The sequence below is a fragment of the Spea bombifrons genome, chromosome 4, assembly GCF_027358695.1.
Source record: "Spea bombifrons isolate aSpeBom1 chromosome 4, aSpeBom1.2.pri, whole genome shotgun sequence".
NCBI lineage: Eukaryota > Metazoa > Chordata > Amphibia > Anura > Pelobatidae > Spea > Spea bombifrons.
Window position 1 is genome coordinate 92,756,883 of NC_071090.1, and position 14,891 is coordinate 92,771,773.

Here is a 14,891-nt window from a genome sequence, read left to right on the forward strand (position 1 = left end):
TACTACTAGAATTGCAGTGACTTCTATGTCACCATTTGTTGAGGCAAAGTAAACCCAACACTGCATCTCCAGCTCTCAGAGGCCTGTGAAGCAACTCTTTCAGTGAGATTTAGAAAACATGTCTAGAACTGAAAAGGTTAAGGAAAAAAACGCCAAGTCCCTAAGCTATTACCCGGTGTTTAAGAAAATGAAACACAGGCACATTTGCAATGTTTTAGCAGCTTCCTGCACTCAGCATACTCCTGGATCTGGTCTGAAAATGAAATATATCCACTTTCACAAATCAGAACCAGTAGCCAGGGTGCATGCCTGAGAAAATATCAAAAGGCTTTCTTAGATAAAGTTTGAATTATTGTGGATCGGGATCACCAGATGCTCCAGATTTCAGAAGATAGTGCCCTGGTTCCTGAATATCTCCCAAAACCTTGTTAAGTCTAAAGGTAAATATTTCACAATCAAACTTTTTGGTTTAAATGCCATTAAAGGGCATACCATATTTCAATATAATGGTTATTGTTACCCTTAACAATAACATCAGTGATATCGTGTGCTATGAAAATATTATGTTGGATTTTTGACACTTCCATCAAATACATTGTATACTTCTCCTTTGGTAGTAACTTGGTGGAATCATTATTAAAAGTATTATTATATTGTGTAGTGCTGTAAATCAGTATATTATTGTAGTTGTTATGTGTGAGAATGTTTTACCGCTGAGAAGCTGAGATCTGTAGCAGATTCTGACACAAACTGGCCTGTCTGATCAATTCGCTTTACTGAAGTGATCTCCCTTTTCACCCCAGGGTGTAATCAACAACCTATCAACAGCCATTACCAATTTAACCCTTCTATGACTTCACATACTATTTTGTAACCTATAGCTCTATTTTTACAGGCTGTTTTTTCTTTTTGTATCCTTTGTGACTTAGGCTGTTTTGACATTTCTGTGGTGTTTGTGTTTAGCTGTAATTTTCTTCTCTCTCATTTAGTGAACCCACACAAGTTATATTGTTTCTTTCAGTGCAAGAAGGCTTTCTTTAGCTACAATTTTTGATCATATCATCTAATTTCCTATAATAAAAAAAAATAAGATATGGTGTAATACTGAGAAAAAGCATTTTCTTTTACTCATCTACAAAAGCTAATGGAAAAACCTGTTAAATAGATTCTAATATTTGTCCTGAGTTTAGAAAAACCCAATGTTTTTTATTTCTTTTTTAAAATTTTTGCACATTATATAGCAATAAGTAAAAGTAGCATTTTGCTATTTCGAAAACATTTTCCTAAATCTAGTAATCCTGTCCCATGTCCTATTGGATCCACTTTTGAACCCGGCCAATACACTTCACCCCTATCAAACCATATATTTTTTTAAACTAGACACTCCAGGGTATTTCAAACCCTGGCATTTTAACACATTCAATGCACAAATTCTACCATCAGCCTTTGCAAAATGTTGTCATTTTTTTCCACACAAATTATACTTCAGGTACAAATTTATAGCTGTTGGTATATGTCAACAAACAACACCCAATATGTGTTCAAGATCTCCAGAGTACAGTGAACCCCCCCATTTATGAGTTTATCTGGTTGGTTGGGGTTAAATAGCCACACTTGGGACATGCACAATTCAGTTTTTCAACTTGGAATTTGACATCTGGCCTTTCTGCCCCCATGTCCTTTTTGGGACATCTTTAAAGCCAGCTGGTTCAATTTACTTCCATCAAACCATATACTCTTGAAAACTTGACATCCCAGGATATTTCAAATAGTGGTATTTTAACACTTTCCATGCACTAATTCTGCCACCAGCCTCTGCCAAAAATCTGAGGAGCTATCAGACAGGGCCCTTGCTGCAGATATACAGTATTTTGCTTACATTTTCTTTTCATCAGGATTGATACCATTGCTGAAGATAAAAAACAGATTATATATTTAGCAACAACACCCAAGTACAGTAATACTCCACAAGCACAAGTTTTGTTTTTTTGAAGATGTTTTAATGTAATAGAGGGCCAAGCTCCCTTACACTTTTTTAATACACTTGGGTTGGTGGGAAGGTACACTGCTATGAAAAAGTATTTGCCTCTTCCCGATTTATTCTGTTTTTACATATTTGTCACACTTAAATATTGTTTAAATCTTCAAACTTATTGTAATATTAGGCAAAGATAGCCCAAGTTAACACTACAACACTGAGTAAACAAAAATGCTGTTTTTAAATAATGGCTTATGTATACATAATGTATAAAAGGAAAGAAGCTATACAAATCTACCTGGCCCTATATGAAAAAGTAATTGCTCCGCTAGTTAATTAATCAACCAATTAACCAAATGTACTTGCAATTAATTTCACTAGACACACCCGGGCATGATTACTGCCAGCCCTGTTGAACCTAAACATCAACATTAAATAGAGACTGTCTTGCAAAGTGAAATAGGGCAAAATGTCTCAAATATCAGCACATGATGCTGAGATCTAAAGAAATTCAAGAACAGATGAGAAACAAAGTCATTGACATCTGTCAGTCTGGAAAGAGTTACAAAGCCATTCTAAGGCTCTGGGACACCAGTGAACCAAGGTGAGAGTCATTATCTACAAATAAAAAAACTTGGAGCAGTGGAGAACCTTCCCAGGAGAGACCGCCTTCCCAGAAAACCACTGCTGAACAAAAAGAACAGAATGTCTCACATTTTCAAAATCTTAATGACTCCCAGGACTTTTGGGATAATATTCTGTGGACTGATGAGTCAAAAGTGGAAGGTTTTGGAGAAATGGGTCTCGTTACATCTGGCATAATGCTAACACAATAAGAACATCATACCAACAGTCAAACAATTGGGGGTAAATCCTGAAGGAGAATGTCTGACTATCAGCTCGTGACCTAAAGCTCAAATGCAGTTGGGTTATGCAGCAGTAGAATGATCCAAAGCACACAAGCTTGTCTAATTCTAAATGGCTCAAAAGATACAAAATAAAACAAAAGGTTTTGCTGATACATGACATTAAAAAAGCCATTCGTGCTCAGAAGCCCTCCAGCGTCAGTGGCACAACCAGGTTCAAGGGGGCAATTACTTTTTCACACGGGTAATAGAGGTCTTAATTCACCTTCTCATTTACCTTCAATAAATAAAATGATCATTTAAAAGCTGAAAGTGAAGCTGAACCAAACCTATTGTCCTCCAAAAAATTACCTTTAGCTTAGGGCCAGAGAGCTGCTGTCTCCAGTCCTGAGCTATGAGCTTTTTTATATTAGATCCAGTATATCTACTCTGTATCATACAGATTCTGAGGATATGCTTAAACGATGCTGGCTCTCTAACCACAGGTGTGTGGGAGGGCCGACGGCTTTTGGGAGACACTGGGAATTGGAACTCTAACCTTCAGAAAACAGAACACACAATGACTCCCTAATCATCGGTCTGTTATTTTGGCTGGAATCTATGCACGGTGTACTTTTCATTGGATCGCCCAGGGTTAGGATGACCACATTGGCCATGTGACACATATTGTGTTAAGATCCTCCTGGGCCCATGGGTCTTGTCCAAAATTCTTCCGACCTGCACCAGGTCACTTGAGGAAGCATGAACGTGGCAGGGTCACATAACCCAATGTTACTTGGCCATGCAGTAAAAGCAAGGCTGCTTGCACACCAGAGAAAATCTGCAAACAAGGTAAGGGGGTGAGGGCGTAAGTATGTGTGTATGTATGTCAGAGTAAATGTGTATGCGCAAATGTATGTGTGTTAGCCTCAGTGTGTGTGTGTTAGCATGAATATGTAGGTGCCTATTGGGAGAGCACCAGGTATCCTGTCCTGGAAAGTTCCCAGGTATGGAGGTCATATTGCATGGCTTTGCTTACTGGTTGCCTCCTGGCTGCAATAGTACAGCTTCTACTACACATTCGGAGGCAGTGCAGCAGTTAAGATCATCTAGTAAAGCACCAGGGTCCCAACAAGCTTGGGGTCTCCCAGGCATGTGCTGATTTCTCTTCTGTGAATTTATACACCCCACATATTGCACGCCAGCAGTTTATATCTGAAATGTATGAGTGCTGTGAAGAAAATAGCTGAGGTGGCCACCCTACCCATGGGAGCTGCAGGCCACCGCAGAGCGAGAACATATTTCTATTCTCAAAAAAGTAACCTTTTCAATGTTATTTACTAACTTTGTCTGCCACCTTGTGGCCTGTGAAGATGCACGCACCATTTATTACTGTTCTGGAAAAGTAAATTCAGATTATATTTAGTTGAATATAACTCATTAAAATGTAGCATCTTTACAACATCTTGCATGATTAAGGCACAAGTGTAAGCTTTCCCTCTAGAGTGTAAGCTTCTGAGCAGGACCATCGTTACCTAACGTATTGTTTTGTCTTAGTTTTGTCATTCCCCTTGAACATATGTTTGGTATGACATGCTGTGTGAATTGTTGGTGCTATATAAATAAAATATAACAACAATAATAATAATAATAACAATACAAAGAAGGACAAACTTTTCTGGAATCATGCCAAAAGTTAAATCTGTGAATGAAGCAGCACACAAACATGCAATGAAAAGAGTTTGTCTAGATTTTTCACTGAAGCCCCCTCTTACAATAATAACTTTGGCTTGTCTGTCCATCTTTATAAATCACCCTCTTTGTCTTTGAGACCCACATTCACTATGTGGGGTGTTAATTCTTTCTAGCAGCTCCTGTTGGCTTGGTGCTGTACAGCAGTAGGGGATGCATACAGGTCACCATTGGAATTCACAGCCGCCCTCACTTCCATGAGGTCACTTTCTTTTCCTCATTAACGGCTGACACAATCAGAAGTGCTTGTGACAAGTGTGACTCGCTGCTGGGCTCAGCCCGGCCCCTGCACTCGGCGTCCTCAGGTTCCCCATTGTGTTCCTGCCTTAATTATGACTTAATTTTTTAGCCAGACAGCCCCACCTCGTGTGTTCTCGGTGGGGTCACCTCAATCAACGCTGGCTGTTTATGTGGGACAAGGCAGTGAGAATGCGAGGGGGGTCAACAGGTCCCATCAGGTCCTTTCCTCTTCTTCAAATTGGGAGGACATGGCTGACTGCCAAATCTCCAATCAAGAATTAACTCTGAAATACTCTGTGTCACATTTGTACTCACCCTGAGAGGAAGGGGAGTGGAGCATCGGGTAAAGCACTGGAGAATAAAGAGGAACCTGCAGCTTTATAATAACATGCAGAGCGATATAATAACCCGAAGACTCATACAGAACCAGCGCAGTAAAAAATATAACTATATAATAACTACGGGACCATATAATAATCTGGCATTTCATGTAATACACAAAAGAGAAGTTATATCATATAATAAATGTAATGGTAGACTGTAAAGACTACAGGCCAGGGACATCTTTTCCTCCAAGTAGACGTAGCTATTGTATCATGTTCTATAATGTTTGTTTGCCTACCGTACTTCTTATACATCTTATACAACTGCACTTATTATACTTCCCCGTTATTATTCTGCAATCTGTTAGTGTTAGTACATATAAATATTCATACACTTGTTCTTGTGGTAGTATTTCTTCTTTTAAATAAACTCTCTTCACTTTACCTGTCAAGTCTTTCTTCCAGGCTATATAGGTTAAGATCCTTTAACCTTTCCTGGTAAATTTTATCCTGTAATCCATAAACCATTTTAGTAGCCCTTCTCTGCACTTTCTCCAACATATCTATATCCTTCTGGAGATACGGTCTCCGGTACTGTACACAATACTACAAGTGAGGCCCCCTTGAGTGGCGGACACAGTGACAGTTGCGACCCCCACGAATGCGGTTGCTTCCCCGTTTGCCCCGCGGGCCAGACCAAATGACGCTTGCCCTGATCTAATACATTGTAACCTTGCAGTCTTTTCTTCTGCACAAGGAGGTCTTAACATTTTTATATCTAATTGTAATGTATTTGCCTGAGAATTACCTGGCTGAACTATGGGTATACATTATGCAACATACTGAATGTCGCTAAGTAACTGATTATTGTTCAATATCCTTTGTTAAGAAATAGCAAAGCTTGCTCAATGTAACAAAAAAACTGGCTCTTATTGAGCACTGCTGTAAAAACTTAGTAGTGACAAATTCACAATATTTTCCTTAAAAATTTTTGACATTCCCTGTTTTTGTATTTCACAAATTCACACTTGACTTACATTAAACAAACTTTTGAGCATCATGTATGATTAAAAGCCCTATACCTTTTGTGTTGCACATACTCTTTTCTGCCAGCAGAGGGAGATAAAATCACACATTTTATAAATGGAACACAATGCACAATCCCACTGTTCTAAGAACGAACAAAGGATGTTTTACACAGAACAAAAATCTGAATATAAACTGTAATTATTCAGACATTATTTGTATAACAATATGCAGAAATGCCAAAGGTGAGCCATGGGTAATTATGAACCAAGAAGGTTTTTCGTAGAACAGGGTTCTGGGGTATCATAAATCAGGGATGGCGGTATTTATAAATTGGAAACATGCCCACCATTTGATACGTCCTGCAAGTGAGCTGCACTTGGGCCTAGCCCAGGTTTGTTTGGACCAGTCCTTAACGGATGGAAAGACAACATCATTTCAGGATGAAACATATTATTTTGCTCAAGGATGTCATCTTTGGTTATACGTTAACGAGAGGAAGGTTAAAGCTCATACAGGTTTGTAGTGTTCAGGGGCAAAGTTGGAAACCTCTACAGTAGTCACTTACCAGTACCTTACAGTAAAAGTTATTAAAGAATCCTATCGGTCCAAACCCATAGAGACCAGCCTGATCCTGCCCTGGAGAACAAGCAATTAATGGGATTTGCAATCTATAAATGAATTCAACAATGCCATAAAAATATGTAGAAATGATAGATACAGCCATTGCATTATATGCTATAGGTTATAAGGCTATTTAGTAAAAGTTTTGACATTTATTTTTTTATTATAAAAAGAAAAGAAAGTTTGCATAACAATGGCAGTATGCAGCAACAGGTTTTGTGGAGGAAATTTCTGTGACTGTACATATACTTCACACGTACTTTAATGGATTTAGTGAATGTTGGAAATATTTGGGGTCAGCATAAAAAAACAACAAAGTAGAGTTGTGTTTCGACACCCCCACTTTACTATTCCTTAAGAAGGGCCAACAGAAGAAGATTCCTTCAGCAAGAAGGACTGAGCTGGCCCTACATAATGCTCAAGTCAACGGGTGATGAGACTTTGAAAACATTTTCCTGATTCACACATATAATATGCAGGGCTAACCATGCACTTTCTGCATAAGATACACATTGGGGTTGGACCTTCATAATGTTTATTGAAGTCAAGAACCAAACTCTCCTGCGAGTGTGCGTGGTCTATGTAAATGTGTGCCCTGGAGTTATCCAGACTTCTGATGGATGAATTTGGGTTTGTCGGATGCTAGGAGACCTTTACATTCCGGAATGCATAGTGCCCACTGTAAAGTTTGGTGTAGGTGGGATAATGATCTGGGGATGTTTTTAGGGACCCCTTAGTTCCAATGAAGGGTAATGTGAACACTCCAGCATACAATGATATTTTAGACAATTGTTTGCTTCCAAGGCTGTGGCGCCAGTTTGGGGAAGTCTCTTTCCTGTACCAGCATGACTGTGCCCCAGTGCACAAAGTAAGGTCCATAAAGACATGGTTTGGTGAGTTTGGTGTGAAGGAACTCAAGTGGCCTTTACAACGTGCTGACCTCAACCCCACTGAACATTTCTGGGATGAATTGGAAAGCTGATTGCAAGCCAAGACTTCTCGTCCAACATCAGTGCCCGACCTCACAAATGCTCTTTTGAATGAATGGGCACACATTCCAAATTCACACACTCCAAAATCTTGTGAAAAACCTTCCCAGAAGAGTAGAGGCTGTTTTAGCCGCAAGGGAGGGGACTCCAATGGGTCACATTATAAATATTCAATTAGTTGACCAATAGATGGATATAGAAAATTAAAATGTAAAAAATTAAGTCAAAGTATAGTACTGAGAGGACAGTGGAACTTGGTAAATCATTTCAGCCAAATAGAATGTGATATAATAAGCTCCCAATAAAGACATAAAGCAGAGTAATGAGGACAGTGTGGGATGCACTTCAAATGAGATAAAACAGTTTGCCTTAAATTAAAGATTATAAAAATAGCCGACTGTCAGACACAATGTGAAAACTATTAAATAGGCATTTGACTTGTGAGAGCAGCTGAGCTGAGCATTTAATATCTGTCTCTCTGTCATATTTTGTAATGCGAAACAGACGCATCAGCAAATCTAGGAAACTCTGCCCAACATGCGGGGAGAGAGGATATTCTGGGGGTCGTGTGTCAACCTTTTCCAATTATCAAGACTCTGCAGTGGTTTATTTCAAAGGTTGTGCTTTCACTTATTATACTGAAAACTCTAAAGGGATTTTGAGGTTTGGAGATAATCAGGCAGCGGGTTAATACCTCCTCCAGGTGGTGTACTAAACTTAATTCATTTTACACATTACTTGAGTGGTGTCCTAGTTCCGTTATAGGGAAATCATCAGTATAGAGACATACAGTTTATTGGAAAAATATTTATAGTGTTAATAGGCAGCAATGGAGTTGAATGGAGTTATATTTAGAGGTGGACTGTTTATGCGAAAAGTTAACAGTTATGGGTACGTGAACAGACTGGGGTTGAGTTGATGTGGAACTATATGAATGTTAGTAATGGAGGATAACCCAGTTGGCTGAGTTAACATCCTGGGAGCCATAGTCCATGGCAGCTGGGATGCCAAATGCTATCCATTACTGGATCAGATGAAGAGGAGTGATGTTGAACTGGGTTGGGTAGAAGAAAGGTTAGATGAAAAGCAATGGTGGCACTGGGACAAACAGAAGGTAACTGTTTTAGAAGAGGTTATTATGAGTTATATAGGTTATATAGAATTTAGCAGGTCTGTCATTTTAGTACGGAAGGCATGACACCACCTTGTCCCCAACACCTAGGGATGTATAGGTCAACCAGGATAGCAACAGTGGATATGAACTATAGAGAAGAGAACAGATTTTGGAAACAGGATATGTCTTATAGAGAAGGGTTTGGGAGCTAGAGACATGATTTTACAATTTGTGAGGTTGTGACAGCAAAAAAGGTATTGGGTATTGGAAGCCCCAACAGTTAGGGGAGCAAATACAAAATGGACATCTATCTTGTGTTACAGCAAGTGCTACCACTGGGGGATTAGCATTATGTGCAAACATTCACCCTATAAAGTACACTATACACGGATAAGATACCGTGAGACAGTCATGCTTCCCACATTAATACAATACTTTAATACAGGCCACAAGATTTGCTCCCCTAGAGGCTAATAATTTGAGACCAAATGATAGATAAAGCTGCAACTTTGAAATCATCAAGATGTGAAAACTTTTGGGAGGGCCTTGGCAGCTAACTGCGTGGTTAATTCAGCTCATGTCTGATGTAAAGTAACCCTGAGCACAATCTGCTTATATTGAAAGAGATACCCTGTGTCTCTGATGTAGCCCGTCTGTACAGAAATAACAGCAATATCTGAGTCCCCTCGTTCTCTTTCTCAAGTTATCCATGGCAGCCGACGCTTCCTCGCTCCTTGGAATTATTCTTTCAATCCCCCTCCCCCTCAGGGTCTCATCATGCAAGTTAAGTTCTGCTCTCTGCCCCCCGCAGTGAGTTGGCAGCCCAAGCTCCACTGACAGATGAGCCGCGCTGCTGTCTGCAGATAGGACCTGTGTGATGGATACTTTGCTTGTGAATATTATGGTTGCAAATTAGCATGTTTATGGAGGTAGAGCGCATGTTTCCATTCTCTTAGTCGATGGTGCAAGGACCAAGCTCCATCTGCAAGCAAGAACATAGGAGGAGCAGGATACTCTCTCTGACTTAAGTCTAGAAAGGGTTTTTTGGGTTCAGTGCAATGTATTCTAATTATTTGTGTATTATCTATGGCCTTCTACACCTCCTGTCTCCATTTGTTTTGGGTAAAACACCAATGAAAAAGTACAGCTACAAGAAGTCCCCTTTTCTACAAGAGGTCCCCTTTTCTAATTTCAGTGGGTGTTCCCATATTTCTAACCCTTATACTGTTGGCGGGACGTGCCTGAAATTTCACATTTTGGGATTTATTCACTTTTTCAATATGGAGAGGAGCATATTATTAGGAAACACAGGTTGGGGCTGCAAATGATTAAATTAACCTTCTGATATAGGCCGCGGTCCTACACAAAAACCCTGTAAGGGCATGCGTGGTCCTCAGGTCGTCTAGAAAACAAACAGTGCTCTAATTAAGCTTTAACCGTGCCAAGTCTGGGAACTTACTAAACTCAGAGATTTCTCCACTTTAATGTTGCAAAAAAGGTACAGTATAGTTGGCATTGTTATCCATATTGAAATAATATATCGCCATCCCAGCATTAGGAAAAGTAGGGAGCTATTGTGATCTACAGTATAATAGAATTGCACAAAAGTTATAACCAAAATATCTATAATGTATGTATGTATATATATATATATATATATATATATACAGTATATGTATATATATATATATATATACAGTATACAAGCATTTTATGCTAATTATTTTTCCATTAGCAGTACATATGGCACCATTTACCAACAACTTCTTTATGCCTTTTTTTCTTGCTATCTTGAAATGTAATTTATGTTAACAGAATGTATAAACCAATACATTTCTATGTTCTACAATTCAGACTACAAACACTCAATGGGGGGCTTCTAGTGCAATCAGTAATGATGCTCCATTGGTTTGCACAGTGATTGTTCCAGATTCCAATCTTTGCCCCAGAAATACAATTTATATATAAATCCGAATAGGTGAATGAACAGCATTTTTCTTAAGGTGACATACCTTACTTTTTACGGTTATGGAAATGAAAAACCATTAGTGTTCATTTATATCAAAGGACGTACCCAATGTTCACACACCGCTGGTATGCATGTGCGCCTGGCTTCTTTAACTGCAGCAATTATATTCCATGTAATTATATATTGTAGTTGTTTATCTTCTGTAGAATTACTTCTTCCAATATAAAGGCATAAAGGCAAATTTTAATAACCATTTAACACTGCCTGTGCTACTCATAGGTTTGATTGAGCTTTAGAGCTCCCGCAGGACCCAGATAACCCCCCTTCTCATACACACAACCTTCAGGCATGAAGCACAAGTTAGAGTGCCCCCGTGCCCCCCACTGATATCTCTGTAGCTATAAAACCACTCAAAGTAAGACCCCCCGGGCAGCAGTTACTGATGGTAACTGAACATTAGAGCGCCCTGGAGCTTGTGGTAACAATTGGACCTTTGTCCTGCGGATGACTAAACCTAACTACATGGAAAACAATCCATTGCTCAATTATAATATACATGACATTGGTTCGGCTGGATGGAGCATATGCAAAGAACCAGCAGCACCTACTCGTTATGTATATAGTAACACGTGAGGACAAGTGCCCCCATTTGCCTTCTTGCAGATGCCTATCAATATTTCCCAAATAATTCAGTGATTAAAGGATGTGATGTACATCTATATTGACCTAAAAAGAACCCAATGTCTTCTTTGGGAAAGTGTACCGAACAAACACTTGCTACTTTTAATAATGGATAATACAGTAAGGGCTAGAGAAGAGAATAGGGGGCTTCTTCCTTAGCAATAAGTAGAGAGAGTTTACAAAGTTATTTCAGTGAGCTGTTAAACACTGTGTACTTTTGGTAGAATATATGCCGCCTTGTGATGTTCCCCTTCACATGAACTGTATGACGCATGCATGGATGATTATAGGGGAGATTAAAGTCACAATATCTGGGTACGGCTATATGTATTTCTATAGGGGATGCAATTATCAGACACGACTGCAAAAAATACTGTAAGCTATGCGCTTCGTAACTTACATGCTATACACAGACAAGAGTATGTACAGAGAATAAAATGAGTTAAATATTAACCCCTTGTGTGCCAGAGGACTCGGGGAAAGCACAAATTGCTTGTGTTACCGATGCCATGAAGCTTTATGACATTGTGGGCTCCCGTGGTTATCCTCGGCCCTTCTTTCCTGAAGCATCACACTTGCTCAACAAGTTTGCATCTGTGAAGAACACACACACCTCTGGCACTGAGAGGGTTTACATCCGTAACCACAGCGCTTTGCCTCTGGCAGTGATCGGGTTAACCATGCACAAGAGCAATTACAGAGAGGGCACCAAGCCTGCATAACCATTTCAGTGCCACAGGCACGGTGAGAAGGGCTCGCCATACACCTAGGGGACGGACCGCCGGTTACATGAACATTTTCCCATCATAGTGCTTCTAATAAATGCCTTGAGGGTGAGTCATTTAATAAAAATCCTATGGGGAGGGGGGCTTCTTTATGGCAGCCTGTTTTAGGGCCGGCAATATGGTAATTTGCAACGTCTTTGCTATTTTATGCAGAGCATTAGCCGAAGCAATTTCATGCATATGGATATAATGCATTAGGTAGAGTCATTTAAATATAGTGAAACTAATTTTATCATGATTAGTTGTAGGATGCGCCGGCACCATCTCATCCATAGAGCAGCCAATTTGCATGAAAATGCCCGTGGTTGCTGTAGTAACGGGCACGGCGCTGACGGTCGGGGTCGGCACCAGGAGGGGAGTTTGTATTAAAAATCGGTCTCCGAAGTCCCCCCGCCTTTTAATTCATTACGGGCTGCGAGTAAAACAAATGAATAGCTAAAACACTCATTAGCGTGACGCTGCCCCTCCCGCAGAACCAGAGGGAAATAAATACGCCAGAAGAGAGAGGGGGAACGGGAGACGGAAAGCAGGAGAGAGAGAGAGAGAGACGGAGAGAGAGAGAAAGTGAGAGAGGCGAGAGACTGCTTTAGAGAAGAGATCACGGAACAAAATTAGCAGCAGGAAGTGAAGGGAGAAAATGATCAGAGGCTAACAGTTATAGCAAGCTTCTGGCATACAATATCTGGCAGTGCATGATGGGATTTGTTGTCCACGTGTCTGCGAACGCCAGTTTTCCCTAGTGACTAAACACATGCCTAGTCCGGTGCACCCACTGAGCTGCATCGTCACGTGGGCCTCCTCCGTCTAATTACCTCCCAAAGTGTCCCTATTACAAGGAGCCTTCAGATAACGGTCACCCCTGCGCTGTCCAATTGTAATCATTACCTTTTATTTGTAATGCGCCAGCATACTCTGCAGAGCTGTACAACAAGATGCGATACAGACGCAAGGGGGCCACAGGTCTGGGCTAGAGCTGGGGGCGTATAAAAGAGGGGCCATCTGTAATCATATCACTTTCCTTCCTAATAATACCAAGCCCCACAGTCCTATGCCAACCTGCTTAACTAATAATACCAATATACTAATACTAATAATACTAATAATACCAATATACTAATACTAATAATACTAATATACTAATACTAATAATACTAATAATACCAATATACTAATACTAATAATACCAATATACTAATACTAATAATACTAATATAATAATACTAATATACTTATACTAATAATACCAATATACTAATAATACTAATACTACCAAGCCCCACAGTCCTACTTTAATGATGCCAACCTGCTTAACTAATAATACCAATATACTAAAACTAATAATACCAATATACTAATAATACTAATACTACCAAGCCCCACAGTCCTACTTTAATGATGCCAACCTGCTTAACTCATAATACCAATATACTAATACTAATAATACCAATATACTAATACTAATAATACCAATATACTAATACTAATAATACCAATATACTAATACTAATAATACTAATATACTAATACTAATAATACTAATAATACCAATATACTAATAATACTAATATACTAATAATACTAATAATACCAAGCCCCACAGTCCTATGCCAACCTGCTTAACTAATAATACCAATATACTAATACTAATAATACCAATATACTAAAACTAATAATACTAATATACTAATACTAATAATACCAATCTACTAATAATACCAATATACTAATAATACTAATACTACCAAGCCCCACAGTCCTACTTTAATGATGCCAACCTGCTTAACTCATAATACCAATATACTAATACTAATAATACCAATATACTAATAATGCCAATATACTAATACTACTAAAACTAATAATACCAATAAATTAATACTAATACTACCAAGCCCCACAGTCCTACTTCAATGATGCCAACCTGCTTAACTTATAATACCAATATACTAATACTAATAATACTAATAATAACAATATACTAATACTACTAATACCAATGTACTAATACTACCAAGCCCAACAGTCCTACTTTAATGATGCCAACCTACTTAACTAAAAATACCAATATACTAATACTAATAATTCCAATATACTAATAATACTAATAATACCAATATAGTAATACTATTAATACTAATAATACCAATATACTAATACTAATAATACCAAGCCCCATAGTCCTACTTTAATGATGCCAACCTGCTTAACTAATACTACCAATATACTAATACTAATAATACCAATATACTAAAATGAATAATACCAATATACTAATACTAATAATAGCAATGTACTATTATTATATATATATTTTTGTCTGCCCTGTAGCCTTGTGTCTTCCTTTGCTTTCAGGTAGGTCTTACACTGAGCTCTCTCATTTACAGCGGCCCATTCGGCCCATCTAGTATGCCCATTTTTCCCGTTGTATAGAATCAGACATTAGATCCAAGATCACTTTATGCTTATCTGATGCATTTTTAAGTTCCTTCAGTGTATTAGCCTTTACCACTTCTGATAGGAAGCTGTTCTACTTATTTACCACCCTCTCAGTAAAGAAATGAACAT